Source organism: Schistocerca americana, chromosome 6, assembly GCF_021461395.2.
Source record: "Schistocerca americana isolate TAMUIC-IGC-003095 chromosome 6, iqSchAmer2.1, whole genome shotgun sequence".
In the NCBI taxonomy this organism is placed as follows: domain Eukaryota; kingdom Metazoa; phylum Arthropoda; class Insecta; order Orthoptera; family Acrididae; genus Schistocerca; species Schistocerca americana.
In genome coordinates this window covers 425,387,222-425,409,916 of record NC_060124.1, presented here as the reverse complement: position 1 = coordinate 425,409,916, position 22,695 = coordinate 425,387,222, and positions in this window count along the sequence as shown.

Below are 22,695 nucleotides of genomic sequence, written 5' to 3'. Positions count from 1 at the left end.
AGATGCTGTTATCCATCACTTGCCGACTATAACACCACTTAAATCTTGATAACCAGCCATTGCAGCAGCGGGAACCGATCTAACAACTTAACCAGACACTTGTTAGATTCCATAGGCGTTGCCGATCGCAGCACCCTATTCTAGCTGTTTACATATGTCTGTATTCAAATAACCTTACCTGTTCCAGTTTCCTTGGCGCTTCAGTGTTCTTACTACAGTTCAGATCAATAACACTATATTGAAAATACGAATGTGAAGGAAACTTAAACATATAATTTATTCTATTGTTATCATCAACAGAGCGGTACAAACATGGCCAGTTATAAGTGGATTAACAGAGCATCTTTTGCGGCAATGAATAACTGCCTCCACTGCGTTACCTCGCAGGCAAGCGAGATGGTCAGCAATTGGCAACGGCAGGAGACAACGCTGGCCGTTCCCTAGCAACAGTCTGAGGCGCTATACGAAGGGCTGTGATTCTCTTCTTACGAATCTCTTCGTGCGAGCCGAAGAAGACTACACTACGTACGCAGTAAGCATCAAGTAACTTTCGTGTTATTGTATATTTACTTAGTGCGATATATTTTTATCACTTTGAAATCTGAGGTTCGAAGCAGTGTGAAGAGACATGCCATCCGCTATGAGTTCAATGATACATGATGTGATTGCCGGAATATACAACATTGTTTCGCATCTCTGTGGTCCTCAAGGCGGATTTGAGATTGCTAGGGCCCTCTATAATGTGGGCATCAGCATTAACATAGTGTACATCCTGGAAAGTGGCCAACGATTCCTTTAGCTAAGATCGAGGCATTCTAAAAATACTGCCTCGCCTCATTCCAAAACACGCTAACGGTAAACGTATGGACTTGCACAGCTTGTTATTAGTTACATTGTCTGCTTTATCGTAGTTCATATATATTGTTTACGGAAAGTGTTGGATAACAGAGACTTTCGATGTAGTAGCTTTCTATCCCTCTCCGTTCGTCCGCGTTAAAAATATGTAACAAATCATGAGACTATAGTTACCTTAGACGTGAAAATTAACGGGTCTCACACATGATGTGCAAGCGCCATGTATTTATAATGAAATATAATTTGCTAATATTGTGTGTGTAAGCTAACTTTGGCGCATGGTATCGCATCTTGTATCAAAATACATTTTTCACTTACTTCTTTTTTTTCATTTGGTTATGCCCACTAAGGACCACATGAAATAACTTACGTATTCTTTCTTTTCTACTTTCTCTTCTTTTCCACTAATTTTTCATTCTTCCCCTATGTTTCTCTCTTCTTTCTTCTGCCCACATTGCCATATTGCACCTGTCTTTTTCTTGATTATCTCCTGGAAGCCCTTGAAACCTTTTATTTTTGTTCTTAACCTTCCTCTTTCTCCTATTTCTTCCTCCATTATTTCCATTTCCCTCACGTATGCTTTATCTTCTTTTACCCACAGCATTGATGTTTTGAGGCTTCTGTCACAGAAGTTAAAAATTCTTTTTGCTATCGTGTTTTCATTTAGCCACTTGTGCCCACAAGATGCAACTTTTCTCTTCCTCATCGTGTATGATATTCGCGGTATTTTTTTCATAAGCTTCAGTATTACTTCGTAAGTTCCATTTCCCATTCCCTTATTTTGGTCCCAAGATTTTCCTGATTGTTTTTCTTTCCTTCCTTTCTATTTGACCTGTTTGTTTTGTTCTATTTAACGAAAGCTTTCTGATGCAAAAAGGCATTCTGTTTTAATGACAGTATTGTAGTGCCAAAGGTTTGCATTCATGATAATTGATTTCTTGTTATACAGGTTCTTTGTTATTTGAAAAGCTACCTTCATTTTCCTTGCCCATGCTGGTTACCTTAATTGTCTTGTTTGGTTGTATTATTTCACCTAGATATTTAAACTTTTTTAGCCTTTTTTACTCTACTATAGGCCCTAATCAGTTTCCATATATTTCGTTGCCTCCTTCATATCTGCCATGTACTCTGTTTTCTCAGAAGGTATATGTGGACATGCTTTTGAAGCTGTCTCTTGTAAGGGATTTGTCTCCATTTTTTATGCAGCAAAGGCGGAAAGATCACCTGCATAAGTCATACAATTAAAACTAAAATTATTCCCTTTTATCCCAATTGTGATTCCTCTTTAATTTTTCCTTCTGTTCCTTCCTCTGTTGCCTGATTACCTTTTCTTGCACACAATTGAACAGCAGTTAGATCAGTTCTCCTTCCTACTTTATGCCAGTTCTGATCTCAAAAGCCTTGGAGGTTCCACCAAAAGAATTTATTTTCCATTTCGGCACTGATTTGTTGTCAGCTTCAAATTCTTTTAAAGTGTTGGCTAATGTTTTCCTGTGAAGTGAATCGTATGCATTTTTGAAATCTACAAATGTTATATAAATGTTTTATATCTCATCCTTATGTACCTGATTATGAATTTCATATGTAAAGTTTATTCCATACAGAATCGTCCTTTCCTTAACCCTCCTTGGTACTCTCCCAATTGCTGATCCAGTTGACTGTCCAGCCTGTTTTGCAATGCTTCTGAAAGAATTTTGTAAGTCACTGGAAGGATGGCTATTTCTCCATAGTTGTTGAGGTCAGTTTTATCTCCTTTTCTGTCGACTGGGTGGGTTAATGCTCTTTCCCAAACTTCTGGTATAGCTTCTGTTTCCTTGATTTTTGAAACTCTCCATGTAGCTTCTTGTCTGTTCGCACATACGTTATATTTTCTTTATTCTTCTTTTTAAAAAATACCTTTCTCATTATTATTTAAGTAATGTGCTAGGAGTTCCATTGTTGTTGTTGTGGTCTTCAGTCCTGAGACTGGTTTGATGCAGCTCTCCATGCTACTCTAGCCTGTGCAAGCTGCTTCATCTCCCAGTACCTACTGCAGCCTACATCCTTCTCAGTCTGCTTTGTGTATTCATCTCTTGGTCTCCCTCTACGATTTTCACCCTCCACGCTGTCCTCCAGTACTAAATTGGTGATTCCTTGATGCCTCAGAACATGTCCTACCAACCGATCCCTTCCTCTAGTCACGTGCCACAAACTCCTCTTCTCCCCAGTTCTATTCAATACCTCCTCATTAGTTATGTGATTTACCTATCTAATTTCCAGCACTCTTCTGTAGCACCACATTTCGAAAGCTTCTATTCTATTCTTGTCCAAACTATTTATCGTCCATGTTTCACTTCCATACATGGCTACACTCCATACAAATACTTTCAGAAACGACTTCCTGACACTTAAATCAGTAATCGATGTTAACAAATTTCTGTTCTTCAGAAACGCTTTCCTTGCCATTGCCAGTCTACATTTTATATCCTCTCTACTTCGACCATTGCATTATACGTCAGGAATAATCATTTACTACTATTTACCAAAACGCTTACGGACAAGCTGAAAGGTGAAGTACTGTGCATAGTTTACATTTAGGTGTGGTACTAAAAGATTACGTAATTTTAAATTGGAGAGTGAAACGTTCTCACCACCAAACAAACACTCAAACAGAAGCTGCTTCAGTTGCTAAGTTTTTTAAATATTGCGTAAAATGAATACAATCAAAACGTGTTCTAGAGCAGTGGACATGATTAATACTTAGAGAAACAAATTTAAGGATATAAGTTGCGCACATTTGATTCTGCAATCAGTAGAAATGTCACGCTGCCTATGATAATGATACTTATTTATTGCTATTTTAGTAGCAAATCACTTTAATTATTTTGTATAAAAGACCAAAGAAGAAATATTTTGCCTTTATTTGTGACGCTGTTACAAGTTCATGTATACTTCATGTCCCCGGGTACCATCGTCAGTGCTCCAGTATGATTACTTGTTACTTTAGCGATTAATAAAAATACCTTGTACCAGCAGTATCCTACAGCCAAAGGTGAAAAGAAACACCGAATTCAAAATGATAGCTGATAGTAGTTGAGAGTTGCAAAAAGATCTGAAGTTACTTTTCATGAACAAGCTATAGAGTACTTTACAGTACATGGAAATTAATCAAATGTATTCCTTTTGTAACAATATTTACAAAGTAAGGCTACTTATGAATCGAGGGCACTCATTTATGTACAACTGACATGGGTAAAATATTCCTGAAAGAAGTTCTAAATGGAAGGAAATGTACTTATCTCTCATCATATTATTTTACAGGTTGTTTGTTGTACATCTGCTAACCAAATTCCATAAGAATTCCGATAGTTCTATATTTTCGTACAAAAATGTTAGTAACATCTAGAAACGGGAAATATTTAAGTATACGTCTTCCAATTTGCAATAGCTTACTACCACTTAGCAATAGTTAATTGGGTAATTTGTCTTCAGCCTCAGAGAGTCAAAACCTTTGCCTATCAGGTCACTTGCGTTGATTACTCAGTTTCTTATTTCTCCACCGACTAATTTTCTATAATAACTGACATGTCTCACTTAATAGAGCATTTGGTCACGAAAGCCAAAGGTTCCGAGTTCGAGTTTCTATTTGGTAGAAAATTTAATCTACCAGGTAGTTTCAAGTGACATGTCATTTTAAAACAACGAAAAGTAACTTAAATGCAGATGCACTGTGGCTTACAGGTCTACATAGTTCCATAATTGTTGCTTTACTATTGTTTCACATGTCACCACGATTCTCTGACCACAATGCGCTCAGTCGTCAGGCGACACACACATCGTTTCTATTTATGTCTAGTCTGATTCTTCATTATATGCTGCGTTTGTTCTCAGTGATCTGACTGCAATAGTGAATCAGCGTCCCATCATAGATCTTCGGAAAACATGGTGCTAGCCCTTCGAAGTATGCTCTTAAAGTATACTTCTGAATGGCAAAAGCACTTAGTTTTTAGTTGTTTCAATCATAATATTTTTCGCAAGCACTACTCTGTGTTGTTTAATGAATCATTTAACCTGCAGTGTAGTAATAAAGGGGCACGCTTTACCTGGTCCCTCAACCATGTCATTTTCAGTTCGGCGTTTCATTCCCTTGGATTTTTTTTTGATTTTTTTTTTAATATTCTATGGAGTGTCGGGACTGCAGCCTGATAACCTCCACTTCCTGGCACGATATTGCGGCCGACAACCACTCAGCCATCTTCAGGTGAGTGTTTTGCACTGGACATTGCTAGTTCATGTCGCTGAAGTTAGCCCAAAAATATGCTCGAAGGCGCGTGCGCAAAGGCAGGCGCTATACGACGAACTACCTTTGTCGAAGTGCGCACTCCCTTTGAACACTACTCCATCTAAGGCAAGCAGTCGCATCTATGGCCCGCACTCTGTCGGAATTCGCTCTCGCAAAGTTAAAATTCATGTATCAAAAGTTACAAAATTAAATGTCACTAGACGTGTCGTTGGTCATAAAATGCTGTTTTTCTGAAAACTTTTAGAAATTGCCGGGTCCAACGCCTTATCCAGTTGAAAGCCACCATCACTATTAATAAGATCTTGCGCTAATCGTATTTTCATCTATTTCTTAATAACTGAATCCCAGAAGAACGTCGTCGAGCCCAAGATTACCGTGACAGAGTAACTCATTGAATGTCCTGTGGCGATACAATACTCCGCTATGGCTGACTTAGTGGGCTGCGAAAGGCGAGTGTAGCGATCATGTTCAACACATGTATCACGCACTATGCGTGTCGTCTGACCAATGTTGCTTTTGCCATACCGACTAGAGATTCTGTAGATTCCAGCCTTCCGCAATACAAGATCGTCCTTTGCGAACCGAGAAGAGCAAAAGTCGTTGTAGGTGGGCGAAAGATTACTTTCATCATGAGTTCTTAATATCCTGCCTAATTTCGACGAGATATTGTCGACACACGGGAGAAAAGCTCTGGACTTAACCGCTCTTTCTTCTGTAGTTCTTGTGGGTGGTCACGTTTCGTCTTCGTTAAAGCTTTGCCGATCTGATGTGGAGAATATCCATTATCTCTTAATACTGATTGTAGGTGTTCTAGCTTCGTTGCAAGGTTGTCTCCACCAGACACAACGTGTGCCCTGTCCACCAACTTTGGAAGGACGTTCATGGTTTGTCATGTGTGGTGGCCACTAGACGCCTGCAAATACACGTCTATATGTGTGGGCATACAGTAGACGAAATGTCCCAGATATCCGTCCATTTTCCATGTGACCAAGACATCCAAATTGGCAAACACCGTCCCATCTCCACTTTTATCGTTAATATGATATTCTCTAAAAATGGTTCAAATGGCTCTGAGCATTATGTGACTTAACATCTGAGATCATCAGCCCCTAGAACTTAGAACTACTTGCCTAACTAACCTAAGGACATCACACACATCCATGACTGAGGCAGGATTCGAAGCTGTGACCGTAGCAGTCGCGCGGTTCCGGACTGAAGCTCCTAGAACCGCTCGGCCACAGAGGCCGGCTTGATATTCTCTTCTATATAAATCGGGTGTTTGCAAAAAGCGGGACAGTTCTTCCTCACCGAGGGGCCACACCACAAAAGTATCAATCACGTACCACCACAAGAATTTTGCTTTAGGTTCTGCCGAATCAAGTGACCTCTCTTCAAAGTATTCCATAAAAAAAAGTTTGCTGCCAGAGAGGAGAGAGAGCACTACCAACGGCAACACCGTCAACTTGTTCAAAATATTGACTGCTGAATAAAAAGTAGATTGAGGAAAGGGCATGATGAAATAGCGCTCTTATGTCAGCTTTGAACTCACTGTTGGTGAGTGACAGTCATGATCGGGACCCTAGTGAAGAGTGAGACAACATCGAAACTTACTAGTAAGTGAAATTCGTCGATTCTAAGTGCCTTCGGTCTGTTAATAAAGTCGCCAGAGTTGCGAAAATGATGTGAGGTCTTCCTCCAGAAGGTCTCAGTAAAGACAGGAGGTGTCGATAAGTCACACGTTGGAGCGCCGATATTGCTCACAATAGCACGTAGTGGAAGGCCTTCTTTGTGCATTTTCTGAAGACCACGCAACCTTAGTGTGAGGTCTTAATCGTTTAGCACCTTCTGACGGATGGAAAGAAGAATTCAGCAATGCTCTCGTTTTTCTTTCTACCCTCCTTGTATGGTCTTTATTAATCTTCCGCTACGTTGGTTCGCTCTGTAAGTTATAAGCCTTCTGAGCACAGATCTCATGCGGTAAGAGCACAATGGCGTTTCCTTTATCTGCTGGAAGGACCACCGTGTGAGGATCTCCCCGTAGCTTGCGTGGTGCGGCTGTTTTCGGTATAAGGGAAACGATATGAACCAGCAACCTCCAATGAGAAACACTCACCTGAAGATGGCTAAATGCTTGTCATCCGAAATCTCATGGTAGTAAGTCGACGTTATATAGCCTCAATCCCGAAAATCATGGAATAGTCTTTACGCAGGGAAAATTTCAGAAATCATAATTTTTTAAATGATTTGATTTCCTTGTAGAACACTATGTTTTGAGTATTTTTCTTACTTGTTCTTCTAAGAATATCATATACAGTAACATACGTTCTTCTCTGACGCGCTAGACCTTACTAGTAATTTTGTTGATGTTGTCAATTAGGAGGTTCATGCCAATTTTTTTTAGTTGGAAAATTCTTCCGCCTAATCATATGTCTGTTCTGATGATGTTTTGGTCCATTTGTTTCGTCGGTTCAAATTCGAACGTAATAATCTAGTACTCAGTCTTCGCTACATTCGTTTTGATTTCTTGTCGCGGTCATATTTTTCGGAACAGAAAATGTAGCGCTGTTGAAGATGTCTGTATTTACCGGCCAGGAAATTGGCAGTTGAAAAGGTCTTAACGTATTCGTCAACACGAAAAATTGTCTGCCCAGTCATTATGATGATTACACAGTACAGTTAGAAGTCAGATTTCTAGTCATTATGATGATTACACAGTGCAGTTAGAAGTCACATTTCTAACAAATATGTAGCCACGATGAAGACCGCAGTCGATATGAGAACCTCTCGCTGCCGTCATTAATTCTCATGGTGTAGTTTTCAATCTGATAAACCGGAATTATATTCCTCTCTCAGGAACTTTCGTTAGAATTGTACTAAATACACGGAAAACATAAATAAATGAGTGATAATCAGTAACTAAAAAGGTTGAAGTCACAGAGGTAATTTCTGTGTAGCAAAAGCATTTCTTTTACAGTTTTTATTTGACAAGATGAATCCTACTGTTACAGCAACCTTTTTATATTTAAATGCAGTATTAGATAGCTGGTGACACTGGCTATTTTCTTCGGCCACAGATGTTTCGTCGTATTCGGAATCGTATGTTTCCTAAGGAGCTGGACTCCTGCTTCTCCTGCCTCTTCAAGAGGAGGCGAAATACCAAAGATGAAGATCTAGAAGAGATGTGTGCTACGGAAATGACAACAGCTGAATCTCAGGTGAGCAGAGTACTTCTACGTGATTAGTTATTCCACACAACTAGGGTACTTGTCACAGTGGCCACCGAAGACACTAATAACTACATTACGCTACATATGCTGAACGTTGCACAAAGTACTCAGCGAAATATGTGGTTATAAATTACGAAATATGTAGAAACATGGACATACAGTTCACCAATAGTAACTCTAGTTTCACGATCGCAGAGAATAGTTCCGGCAGTAGCGTTTTATAGAATGATTATCCACAGACAGGGCGAACCAGTAGCTTTTAAGTGGAAGCAGGCCAATACTACACACAAAAGTCATGCACTAGGTGAAATAAGACGTGCAAAAGCAATTCATAAGCTGGAATGAAAGTGACATTGCTGATGTTACAATTATTTACTCTTTGTTACTCTCATAAATTCTCTCTGTACATAGAAGCTTTAGTAAATTATTCATTGGGACATTTGTTTCACTTATTCGTTCAATTCTTTTTCCAGCCACCTGCAACTTTGATGGCTGGTTTAGAGGAAACAAATGACACGGAAAAGATGAATAATTGCCCTCTGGTTTTAACTCAGCACCACAATCAACCTGACTTTTTTGATAACTATGTGGCTGTCGTTGAGAATATGGCAACACAAAAATCTACATCGTCAAGAATTTCTGCATGCAGAATTCTTTTTGCGTTTTATGGGCATGTTTCACTACAAGCAAAAGGTAATTCACTTAGATTAATGAATTTAAATTTTGTGGTTAGAGGAAGTCATTTAGGAAACGTTTGTGTTTTATTCCATCAGAAATTTTCCAACCACGTTATTATTCACTGCCTTTGTGTTCAGAAATGAATGGTAATTTTAAAGTAAAGTGAACTAATGGAATTCGTGATGATGTGCCGTAGCTTTTAAGGTGTTTCGCAGAAAAAGTGTCTGTGTTGCTCCTTACATCTGAAATTTTAACTCGATCTTAGGAGGCTCCAAGCCTTTGCAATGTTAAATAACAGACCGCGAAATGACTGCAATAGGCTCAGGGACGATCAAAACACACCACCTACTAACATCATATATTCGTGCTTCATTTCTTGATACTGAAAGTGATCTCTTTAATACTGATACATCCCAGAACATGCAAATAGTATAAAAGTACGTAGTTCAAAGCGGTAGACGTAATGTGGGTCGAAAGGGAAGCGCGTCGATAGCTGCACGTAAAACACTTCTGTGAATTAGTTGAACTCTGTCAGATGTGGCGGAATCCAAATTTAGAGAATTCTGGATTATCGAATTGACACTGGTCAGAGTCAACAGTACTGTATTTCTGTAAATTGCAGACACTCATCGATCGTTTGCTTTGATCGTGGCGATAAAACGTGGCGTGATGCACGATCTAGGGACTGTGTCTGCACCACCTAAAGTGAAATGCAAAAGATTCAAATAAAAAGCATTGACCATCAAGAAGAAATATGTTTGAGCTCTGGAGGAAAACAATCAGTAGCGATGAACCACCATGGGTTTGCAGAGGTACCTTTGAAGGAAACTCTGGGCGCTTGTACACTCCGTTTCTCAAGAGCGATCGAGCGCTTAGCTGGTCTACTTTATCAGCAATTTGAGAAACGTTCAGCAACGTCTCAAACGTCTGTAAACTTTCACTCTTTAAAGAGAAAGGTAAGACAGAGCATTTTCGAATGTGTTCTCTCCGTGTAAACATAACATGCGTGAAGGACTATAAGAAACATTGACATATACAAGGAACATTCTCATTGAACATTTCCTATTTAGGTCGAAAGAACAGCAGAGTGTAAATCAGTAATTTCAGTGACTATCCGATTCACATCAAATCACTACAGCACTGCTAACAATTGCAGGTACTGTACAGTATACAGATACGTACTGGACGCCACTACGATGAATCTAGAGAAGAGAAACGTAAAGTCGTCTATTGTGTGTAAAAGATAGCCAAGTATATTAACAGGGAACTGGGGAAAACAGTACGATATGCTTTACGGTCATGTTTCTTTCAACGATTCTCACAGAAAATGTAAGTAAGCGACACGGCTCACATTTTTGTGTGTAACATAAAGTGAATGTATCACCCAAGTACCACAAAGAAACATACTTTCATTAGACGACAGTACCATAGATAAATGAAAACCAGATGACACTAATATCTGCACTGTAGCACCGAGATACACAACTATGGACTTAAGAAACGATTATTTACCTTAAATGCTAATCACGAAATTAAATACCGGAAATAAGGGCGTGTTACGGGATCCCGGAAGAATAATTTGCTTTTGGTAGTGTCAGTTTTCCATTGGATGTCATATTCACCATCATTAGCATACACTTAATGCTCTGGAAAGTACACCGTGCAGATTCGGGCATACAGAGTACATCTTGAGAAATAGTATATCGGCGATTTGAAAGTAAGGAACTGAGTCACTTTTGTTTACTCAAAGTATACTATAAATCACTTCAACACTAAATCTTACGAAATCCTTCGTTTTTAATCAAATTTCAGTTTGAGTGTACAAAAGTAGCCCTAATGTAGACGTTTAACGGTAGCTAATTGTTAATATACTAGTTATGATAGCATTTTCTGACGACTAATTCGCTTTCTTAATTTATGATTTAACTTAATACATCTTTCTGATTAATCATTATTTGCTAGTCAACATAAACTATAAAAATTCTATAGTTCTCGTCCTTCATTTGTTTGCAGATGAGACGTGGAAAATATTGAATCGTCTTAGCGTGGACGATAACATACGTGTGAGGAGAATGGTCGTAACGATACTGGGTAACTTTGCAAAACAATACGATGTACAACCGAACATGTCTTTCATAATACCTATTCTGGAGAACCTAGCAGAAGAAAAGGTACTATAATTTTAACATACATGTTTCAAGTACATGTTATTAGTATGACTCCACAAAAATCTCTTTCCACACAAAGTCTTTGGCATAAATTTCATAGTATACTGCAAAGTTGCGTACATTTCATTTATAGACAAATAAGCTCATTAGAGGTTCATATAAATGAGAGCTTGTTATTTATAGGGAAAAGGAACGACAAATGTCTGGATGTATTCAATCGTAAGTAATTATTAGCTTCTAATTTCGCTAGTGCCGCTTGCGTTAAGGATGAGGAAATAAATTTATGTGCTGACTGGCGTTTATGGCCCTAGAAAATCCGAATGTAACTGTATCGTAATCCAGGGTCTGTCAGAGAAACCATCTTATATAACATATGATTCGAAAGGACTCATCACATATCTCCAGCAGACGACCTGTGTACGGCTGTACTGAATTACGGGGCACGACTCTCTTGCTGCAAGAATGCCACCAAACTGGACTATTCTGTTACACTTGGCGTTGATTTACAATTAATGGTGTTGGAACTCAGAAGACATTTGAGCAGGCGGAGGAGGACAGTAAAGCATTATTAAAAAACACAGGCTCCCAGTCATGAGTGTATATGTTTCGTATTCAGTGAAAGTGCAAAAGACTGACCAAATGAGTGTATATGCCTTAGTGGTACGTTTTTGGAGATCGGAATCGCTTAACAGACTTATCATCCATCCTAGTGTCACACACAATGACATCTAACACTATAATTGCACCATTTGTCTCCGGATATACCTCCCAGACTTTAGTATCTTTTCTCACCAAATGTGTTTCCGTTTATAAATGATAAGTTTCATATATTACAAAATTCCAAGTGCATCTACAAAAATTATAAAGTTTGTGATTATTGCTCAATATGTATTATGACACTATCATTGTCGCTTCGGAACAAAGTGTCCGACTGACAGTATCCTCACATTTTTAACATTCATATGAAAATGATGGGACCCATGTAGATCGAATCAAATATCCTACAGTCACCGATCATATATAAGGGAAAAATACTGGGGCGAGAGAAGTGGCCTCAAATTTTAGTAGTCGGTTGTTTGGAGATTTTAAGTCTAGGGCACAATTCGAACTACTATCTTCCAAAAATTTGAAGTGCTGTTTTCAGTACATAGTCGGGTTAGAGTTGCAATTTCTTGTGTAATAGCTGAACAGATTCAATTGTGCATATTCTACGTATTTGTGTCTGTAGAGACAAACTTCAACTTTTTTACATGACATCCTCATGTCATTTACAAAATTTGTCAGGATAAATTTCCTCCCGCGTTGATGGTTTCAGCGCCCACATTTTGTGGTCTTGTTATCTGCTGGTTGTTTTGCGAACGAGCAAGATTTAGCATTTTGAGGGTATAGTTTTTGAAACATATGTTGCAAATTTAGCTATATTCTTCAATATTGTGACTTGAACGTGAGGCTAAATATAAGACAAGAGGTCCAACCTTCTGATACGTTTCGCTAAAATTGTAGATCATAAAGTGGTTGAGTAAAGCATAAAAAATTGAAGAGCTACAGTTCGTGATGCCTTATTCACACGCTAAATGCGCTGGGTTTTCTAAGGAGTTATTTGAAATCAGCTGCAAAAATCTGATTACGATATATATAGAATAAACAGCAGATTTCGTTTTTTTTCATTCTTGGCACAAATTAAAAGTTCTTTCCGACGATTTGAGTGCTACGGAAGTGGAACGTAAAGGGATGAGATTTACACAAGACAATTTAGTGGATGATTAATTACAAGACAATAGCAAAAAAAGAATGGAAATTCGATATTTTCTCATAATAAGAATGCTCTCTGTTAAAATATTGATACACGTACTTTTGTAGCAAATGCCATTGTTGAGTGACAGGCTTTAAATGACATTTATTTGTGTAGTAATTTCTTCAATCATTTTCAGCAGCATGTACCTCAAGAACAATAGATCCAAACCTCTCTTTATTTCAACAGGATGAATCCTGCGTGGCGGCTGCACAACTTATCACCTACATTTGTAAGTGGCCACACATTCCTGAGCCAGCGCGCCTTGCTATCATTCCCGTCTTGCTCAAATACGCTAGGCACACTTCATGGAAGGTCCGATACATGATTGCTAACAACATCAACGAAGTACGTATGCCAAACTTATTTGTTATAGTGCTATATAAGTATTTAATACATTCATGATTTTGTTTGCAGTTTCACCATTATTGAAAAATTTTCGGTACCATGGTTTAAGCATATGTAGATGTGTATATTACTGGAAAACAGTCAATGTTGCTTAAGAAATTTGTAGATTCCAGCAATATAATAACAGAGAATTTACGCCTGACGTGTTCGCTGAAACTTAATGCTATAATACAGATGACCGTAACACCACGAAAGAAACAACCCAGGCTGAAAATAAGTTTTCAACTATAGTTATGGTTTACTCACTTGTCAGCCCTTTTTTGGCCATGATAACCTGTTGTTATGCACCTTGGTAATCCTGGGTACTGTACATCAGATACAGTTTATCACCATATATTGTTAATAACGGAAGCTATTTTACAAGTCTCAGTGAACATGAAAGTTTTTCCTTCTTTGCAGTCTATATACATAAAATAAAATCTGTACGAGATGAGTAAAGTCTCTGGAATTGTGCCATTTCATTTGTATAACGAACCTGAAAGTGTTTCATTGATCTCGAAACACTGTAGCTTTACCACCAGCGCAAGAAAAATATTTCCATATTTCAAGTCTATTCAAAAATATCTGAAGACGTAGCTTCTGATGGAGTACCGTCCCATTTTCCTACAGAACACTTGGTAAACTCTCTTGCGCATTGCATTTGAATTCTGTACGTAGATAACGCTACCTCATGTCAAATCCTGCAAGATTTAAATAGAAAAATGAAAAATAGTCGACGTAGATAATCTTTCTACAAATCTTGTAACTTAGTGAGATGAAAACCTCTCTTAACATCTTATACAGTACTAGTGATAACTGAAAGTAGTTTTCCTTTCTCGTCGTACGAAGACACTATTTATTCTTTCTCATTCATCAGTGTAACTCTGTGAATATGAATGAAGAGGTAACACACAGTTAGGAGCTGCAGCGCAAACTGAATAAGCGAGGTCTTTCATGCAGTGTCAGCTGTGTTGTAGGCGTTAGGATACAATAAAATATGAAAGTAAGATGATAACTATATGTTGATAGAGTGTACAGATCTTATTATATTTTTATCTAAAGTAACATGAATAATGTTATTCTTACTTGGAGAATAATTTCTGGTCCGAAAAACTACCGTTGGTATAACTTGTTTTTATTTCCTTCTGTTACAGGTTCAGAAGGCACTAAGGGCACATATCTTGAAGTCAGGACTGAGCGCTGTGCTTCCAAATTTATTGAAAGATATGGACCCTAGGGTTAGAGATGCAGCGGATAATCAGTTCCAAGCTTACTGCAACTACATAATAGAATCGAGAAACAAGGATTACTCATAAAAAGAAATTTGGCATCCGTCTGTTAATGTTCAGTTACCATATTTCCAAATAAAGATAAAGCACTTATGTTTTCCTATGAGAGCATATTTCTCAAGTAAAAGTCAATAATTATACATAATTCGTTCTACACCTTATCGGAAAATAAAAACCGTTTAAATTCCTAACCCTTGTTTCATTGTATTTGTGTACCGTAGTACATAGAAACTCATTACAGATAAGTGAAGTGTTGTGCGCTTTTGCTGAGTTAACAGTCGGCATACGTTTGTAAAATTTATGCTGTTTGAGCATAGCACTTCAGCTCAACAAATTAATAAACGATAATTACGTCACCAGCTTTCAAACTTTCCTCCCGGGTACACACACACACACACGCACACACACACACTCACACACACACACACACGCACGTAGAGATGCAGTACTAATGATTATCGTCTTTGCACTTGGACCATCAAAATGAAAACACAATGTCCGTAGCAAGAAAGCCCGTGAGATAAACAGTACGCGATATGGAATTTCATTGGCTTCAAGAATTTAGGAAGTTGGAAGCATTTGTAAAACCCATGGGTAATGTAAGATGTGTTTGACACAAAGGAACAATAACAAGAAGAAATAAATTTTTGTTTCTGTTTTCATCGTTAGCCGAGTGATGCAAAAATAACCAGTGGAATCAGACGCAGCTTTACTGATGGAAAATTAATGAAGCAGATACATATGCCTCAATATGTAAAATCCTAGGCATAAAATTGAGAATGAAAGTTGAAATGAGATGTCCGGCAGTAATAGGAGTGTAGAACTCAAAAAACGCACGTGTACACTCGACGTAAAGCTATAAACTACGAGCTTTATAACTTTGTTAATATAGCGCAGGTGTACCTGTGGTCTAGGTGTAGCGTCTTTGATTCATAATCAAAACGTCTTCGGTCCCGGGTTCGATCCCCGCCACTGTCCAAATTTTGATAAATAATCAGAATTGGCGGCCGAAGACTTCCGGCATAAGAAGTCAGCCTCATTCTGCCAACGCCCTTGTTAAAGAGGGCGGAGGAGCGGATAGAGGATCAGGGCACTCTCTTGTCCTAGGCGTGGGAAATTGCCCCTAAAGGCGGAAGAATCAGCAATGATCAACGACATGACGATGCAGAAGGCAATGGATACCACTGCATTAAAGACACGTAACGTGTATCCACAGGACATGTGGCCTGTAGTTGAAAAAGTGTCATGATGATCTCTCCATTGGCAGAAGATTCCGGAATAGTCCCCCATTCGGATCTCCGGGAGGGGACTGCCAAGGGGAAGGTTACCATGAGAAAAAGATTGAATAATCAACGAAAGGATAACGTTCTACGAGTCGGGGCGTGGAATGTTAGAAGCTTGAACGTGGTAGGGAAACTAGAAAATCTGAAAAGGGAAATGCAAAGGCTCAATCTAGATATGGTAGGGGTCAGTGAAGTGAAGTGGAAGGAAGACAAGGATTTCGGGTCAGATGAGTATCGGGTAACATCAACAGCAGCAGAAAATGGTATAACAGGTGTAGGATTCGTTATGAATAGGAAGGTAGGGCAGAGGGTGTGTTACTGTGACCAGTTCAGTGACCACGTTGTTCTAATCAGAATAGACAGCAGACCAACACCGACAACGATAGTTCAGGTATACATGCCGACGTCGCAAGCTGAGGATGAACAAATAGAGAAAGTGTATGAGGATATTGAAAGGGTAATGCAGTATGTAAAGGGGGACGAAAACCTAATAGTCATGAGCGACTGGAATGCAGTTGTAAGGGAAGGAGTAGAAGAAAAGGTTACAGGAGAATATGAGCTTGGGACAAGGAATGAAAGAGGAGAAAGACTAACTGAGTTCTGTAACAAGTTTCAGCTAGTAATAGCGTATACCCTGTTCAAGAATCTCAAGAGGAGGAGGTATAATTGGAAAAGGCCGGGAGATACAAGAAGATTTCAATTAGGTTACATCTTGGTCAGACAGAGAGATTCCGAAACCAGATACTGGATTGTAAGGCGTACCCAGGAGCAGATATAGACTCAGATCACAATACAGTAGTGATGAAGAGTAGGCTGAAGTTCAAGACATTAGTCAGGAAGAATCAATACGCAAAGAAGTGGGATACGGAAGTACTAAGGAATGACGAGATACGTTTGAAGATCTCTAACGCTATAGATACAGCAATAAGGAATAGCGCAGTAGGCAGTACAGTTGAAGAGGACTGGACATCTCTAAAAAGGGCCATCACAGAAGTTGGGAAGGAAAACATAGGTATAAAGAAGGTAGCTGCGAAGAAACCATGGGTAACAGAAGAAATACTTCAGTTGATTGATGAAAGGAGGAAGTACAAACATGTTCCGGTAAAATCAGGAATACCGAAATACAAGTCGCTGAGGAATGAAATAAATAGGAAGTGCAGGGAAGCTAAGACAAAATGGCTGCAGGAAAAATGTGAAGACATCGAAAAAGATATGATTGTCGGAAGGACAGACTCAGCATACAGGAAAGTCAAAACAACCTTTGGTGACATTAAAACCAACGGTGGTGACATTAAGAGTGCAACGGGAATTCCACTGTTAAATGCAGAGGAGAGAGCAGGTAGCTGGAAAGAATACATTGAAAGCCTCTATGAGGGTGAAGATTTGTCTGATGTGATAGAAGAAGAAACAGGAGTCGATTTAGAAGAGATAGGGAATCCAGTATTAGAATCGGATTTTAAAAGAGCTTTGGAGGACTTACGGTCAAATAAGGAAGAAGGGATAGACAACATTCCATCAGAATTTCTAAAATCAGTGGGGGAAGTGGCAACAAGCCGACTATTCACGTTGGTGTGTAGAGTATATGAGTCTGGCGATATACCGTCTGACTTTCGGAAAAGCATCATCCACACAATTCCGAAGACGGCAAGAGCTGACAAGTGCGAGAATTATCGCACAATCAGCTTAACAGCTCATGCATCGAAGCTGCTTACAAGAATAATATACAGAAGAATGGAAAACAAAATTGAGAATGCGATAGGTGACGATCAGTTTGGCTTTAGAAAAAGTAAAGGGACGAGAGAGGCAATTCTGACGTTACGCTAATGGAAGCAAGGCTAAAGAAAAATCAAGACAATTTCATAGGATTTGTCGACCTGGAAAAAGCGTTCGGCAATATAAAATGGTGCAAGCTATTCGAGATTCTGAAAAAAGTAGGGGTAGGCTATAGGGAGAGACGGGTCATATACAATATGTACATCAACCAAGAGGGAATAATAAGAGTGGACGATCAAGAACGAAGTGCTCGTATTAAGAAGGGTGTAAGACAAGCCTGTAGCTTTTCGCCCCTACTCTTCAATCTGTACATCGAGGAAGCAATGATGGAAATAAAAGAAAGGTTGAGCAGTGGAATTAAAATACAATTCGCTGATGACATTGCTATCCTGAGTGAAAGTGAAGAAGAATTAAATGATCTGCTGAACGGAATGAACAGTCTAATGAGTACACAGTACGGTTTGAGAGTAAATCGGAGAAAGACGAAGGTAATGAGAAGTAGTAGAAATGAGAACAGCGAGAAACTTAAAATCAGGATTGATGGCCACGAAGTCAATGAAGTTAAGGAATTCTGCTACCTAGGCAGTAAAATAACCAATGACGGACGGAGCAAGGAGGACATCAAAAGCAGACTCGCTATGGCAAAAAAGGCATTTCTGGCCAAGAGAAGTCTACTAATATCAAATAGCGGCCTTAATTTGAGGAAGAAATTTCTGAGGATGTACGTCTGGAGTACATCGTTGTATGGTAGTGAAACATGGACTGTGGGAAAACTGGAACAGAAGAGAATAGAAGCATTTGAGATGTGGTACTATAGACGAATGTTGAAAATTAGGTGGACTGATAAGGTAAGGAATGAGGAGGTTCTACGCAGAATCGGAGAGGAAAGGAAAATGTGGAAAACACTGATAAGGAGAAGGGACAGGATGATAGGACATCTGCTAAGACATGAGGGAATGACTTCCATGGTACTAGAGGGAGCTGTAGAGGGCAAAAACTGTAGAGGAAGACAGAGATTGGAATACGTCAAGCAAATAATTGAGGACGTAGGTTGCAAGTGCTACTCTGAGATGAAGAGGTTAGCACAGGAAAGGAATTCGTGGCGGACCGCATCAAACCAGTCAGTAGATTGATGACAAAAAAAATAATAACATAATGGATCACATTCTTAGAGCAGGATATCTGTATGTTAGAGGATATACCTTCAGAATACAGTGATGAGCCAAAACATTACAATCACCGCCCACCGTGATATTGTATGTAGTCTGGTGGCGCCGAGGTCACGTGACACTGTAAGACAAGTAGAATGATCAGCCACCGACATAGTATAGATGTAAACACGTTCAGGCGATAGCAGCGTCACCTGGCGAGAAATGACTGCTGGTGACACACACAAACGGTGCTTGTAGTATCAGTGAGCGTGCTGTACGTGTGTAGAACGGGTAAGGCGCGCGATCTGTCTGAGTTTGACCGATGATGGCCCGGAGGTTCGGCACAAGGATTACGGAAACTGCACGACTTGTCGGGTGTTCGAGGGGCAGAGTGGTGAATGACTGCAACACGTCCAGACGTCGTGGAGTTGGGCAGCCACCCTTGATTATAGATTTCGGACGTTGCAGGCTGGGAAGATTGGTAAAACAGGACAGGCGGTCAAACGAGGCAGAAGTAACAACAGACACCATGACGGCGAAGGAGTATCTCACACTGGCTGTAGACCATGTACACTTCTATATGGCGATAATGTTCCCTGAAGGCAGTGGCGTTTTGCAACAACATAATGCGCCATGCCACAAGGCGAGGAGTGTGGTGGAGTGGTTCGTGGAACACAGTGGCGAGTTCCAATTGATGTGCTTGTCCCCAGCTCGCCATTTGTGAACCCGATCGAACACATCTGAGATGTGATTGAACGTGGTGTCCGAGCTCACCGGCCCCCCTCACCCGCGTTAATTTACAGAAATTAGGTGACTTGTGCGTGCAAATGTGGTGCCATCTCCTTCCAGCTACCTACCGAGGCCTCACTGCTTCAGTGTCAGGACGCGTCGCTGCTGAGATCAACCAAATGTGGACATTCCGGCTATTAGGTAGGTGGTCATAATGTTCTGGCTGATCAGTGCAAGCCGGCCGGTGTGACCGAGCGGTTCTAGGCGCTTCAGTCTGGAACCGCGTGAACACTACGGTCGCAGGTTCGAATGCTGGCTCGGGCATGGATGTGTGCGATGCCCTTAGGTTAGTGAGGTTTAAGTAGTTCTAAGTTCTAGGGGACTGATGACCTCAGGTGTTAAGTCCCATAGTGCTCAGAGCCATTTGAAGCATCTGATCAGTGCATATGAGCGGAACAGAGACAAGTTGGGTAGCGACGTTAAGTTGGCGCAAATGCTGAAATCCACTGACTTAATCGACTTTGACAAAAGCCATATTGTTGGGGCCCAGGGCCTGGGAGCGAGCATCTTGTAAACGGATAAGCTGGACGGTTGTTCGCGTGCTACTGTCGCGTCGTGAGTATCTATGGAAAAATGCTGGAGACCACGTATTGGCGGCAAGAAGTTGGTCGTACATCCTCATCACACATCATAGGCACCGGAAGCTCGCTCGCTCTCTAAAGTGGGATAGGCCGCGATCTGTGGCAGGTCTGACGACAGAGTACAGCACTGGTGCAGGCAGAAGTGTTTTGGATCACACAGGTCAGCGCAGAGTGTTGAACATGTTGTTCCGCAACAGAGGACCCTTACGTGCTCCCACGCTGACCCAACAACGTCGTCAATAATGATTACAGTCTGCACGAGTTCATCGAGATTGTACCGCGGATCAACGTAATAGCTTCGCCTGTTCTGTTGAATCTCGTTTATTGTTAAACCAAGTCGATGGTCGTCGTGTACAGATACGCTGTCATCCTGGCGAACGGTTGCTCGAAACATGCAGCGCGCCAGGGAAGCAGGCCGGTGCGAGCAGTATTATGGAGGACAGTCAACAGGTCTTCCATGGGACCTGCGTTAGTAATCGAGTGCGCCATGACAGCTGTGGACCACGTGTACGTTATTAAGGACCACCTGTAACCGCCGGCCGCTGTGGCCGTGCGGTTCTAGGCGCTACAGTCTGGAACCGAGCGACCGCTACGGTCGCAGGTTCGAGTCCTGCCTCGGGCGTGGATGAGTGTGATGTCTTCAGGTTGGTTAGGTTTAATTAGTTCTAAGTTATAGGTAACTGATGACCTCAGAAGTTAAGTCGCATAGTGCTCAGAGCCATTTTAACCATTTTTGAACCACCTGTAACCACTTATAATTGATGTCTTCCTCAACAGCAATGGAATCTTCCGGCAGAGTAACTGTCCGTGTCACAAGGCCAGAATCGTGCTGCAATAGTTTGAGTAGCATGGTAGTGAACTCACGTTGATATCTTGGCCAACAAATTGAGCTTATTTGAATCCGATTAAACAAAACGGGGGCGCTATCGGGAGCCGACTCCGCGCCCACAAACCAACCGCCCGTAAATTCCGGGAAGTGTGTGTCTGTTGTGGCGGGGCTGGTTGATCTCTCACTATCCATTAAACAGTTAGTTCACGTACCTGGATAGATTACAGGTTATCTGCCCCTTCATTCGGCGATGCAAAAGAACTGGTTTACCCGACAGAAGCAGCGTTGACGAAAATTCGACTAAATACCTACCACGCAAAGGCCATATAATTCCAGTTTACTTAAATAGTCGAGCACTCCGGATTCTTGCATGACTCGTTTGAAAAAAAGTCTAAAATTCCCTTTATATTGTTTTATTGTCTTTAAAACACAGAAAATGGCTATCAATTCCGTATTTAATATGCCGACATCAATTATGCAATGATACTGATTGTCTCCGTTACAAATTCACACACGAAAGCAGGCAGAAGATGTTTAGCGCGACACGATATTTTTAACGACCACTTCCTGGTTAATACACTCAATCGTTCAGTAGATTTCCCGTAAGGAAGTACTCGCCATAACGTCTCCGAGTTTATGGACGACGTGATATATTCACACGCGAGTATCTCCTAAAACAAATCACTGACATAGCTCAAATACTAAGGACTGTGGCCGTTTTTCGTCAACGACTCGAGAGTCGACGAAAGGCATTAATTTCATCATTTTCGTACAAATTTGATCGGTGCGGTTTAGCATAGGTGTTTAACAGAAGTCATCTCCCGAGCGACTATCTCGAATCAAAGATCTCAGGCACAAAGCCGTAACCAAACTCGCAGGAAATGCTGAATTCCTATTGGCTAGTATATTAAGCAGCCAACCAGATCATCTCGACCACTTCTATACTCACGGTATTTCTAACGTCGGCCGATCAGGTGACCACAAGTAATGTAGACAAGAAATCTCGTAATACCGAAACTAAATAAAACTTAATGAAACATAGTACCATTCCTTTCCACAAAATAAATTACTAGTAAAGTTAATACTCAATGCCCCTTCTGGCCGCCTTTTATAAACTCAAGCCCACTCAGTCATACGCCACAAATTCCCCTATTAGACAACAACTTTCTTATGCATACATTTACATAGTTTTGATAAAATATGAAATCCTCACTTTATATATGTCCTCAATTCACTCTCAGTCTCTCCAAAACATTCACTCAACCAAAACACAACGAAATAATTTTCCAAAGTACTTTTAATTACGTCTAAAAGCACTGGCAATGAAACTAAAGACTTTTCAGAAAAATTGATTATATGGACCTGTATTTTTGGTTTTAGATTCAGTTGATACTATAGATAAATGAATTACAGTTCCTAACTCAGTTTCACAGTGCCATCACGGTTATTAAGTGTTTTAGGTAAAAATTTGTATTTTCGAAAGTACTGAAGTTACTGATTTGGTATTTTAACAAAGTGGTTGTGTTATCCATTGAATTTGGTACATTAACAATGAAGAACATCGATTAATATTTATCAGTACTTCTTCAGATTCATAGATAGTATGTGTAA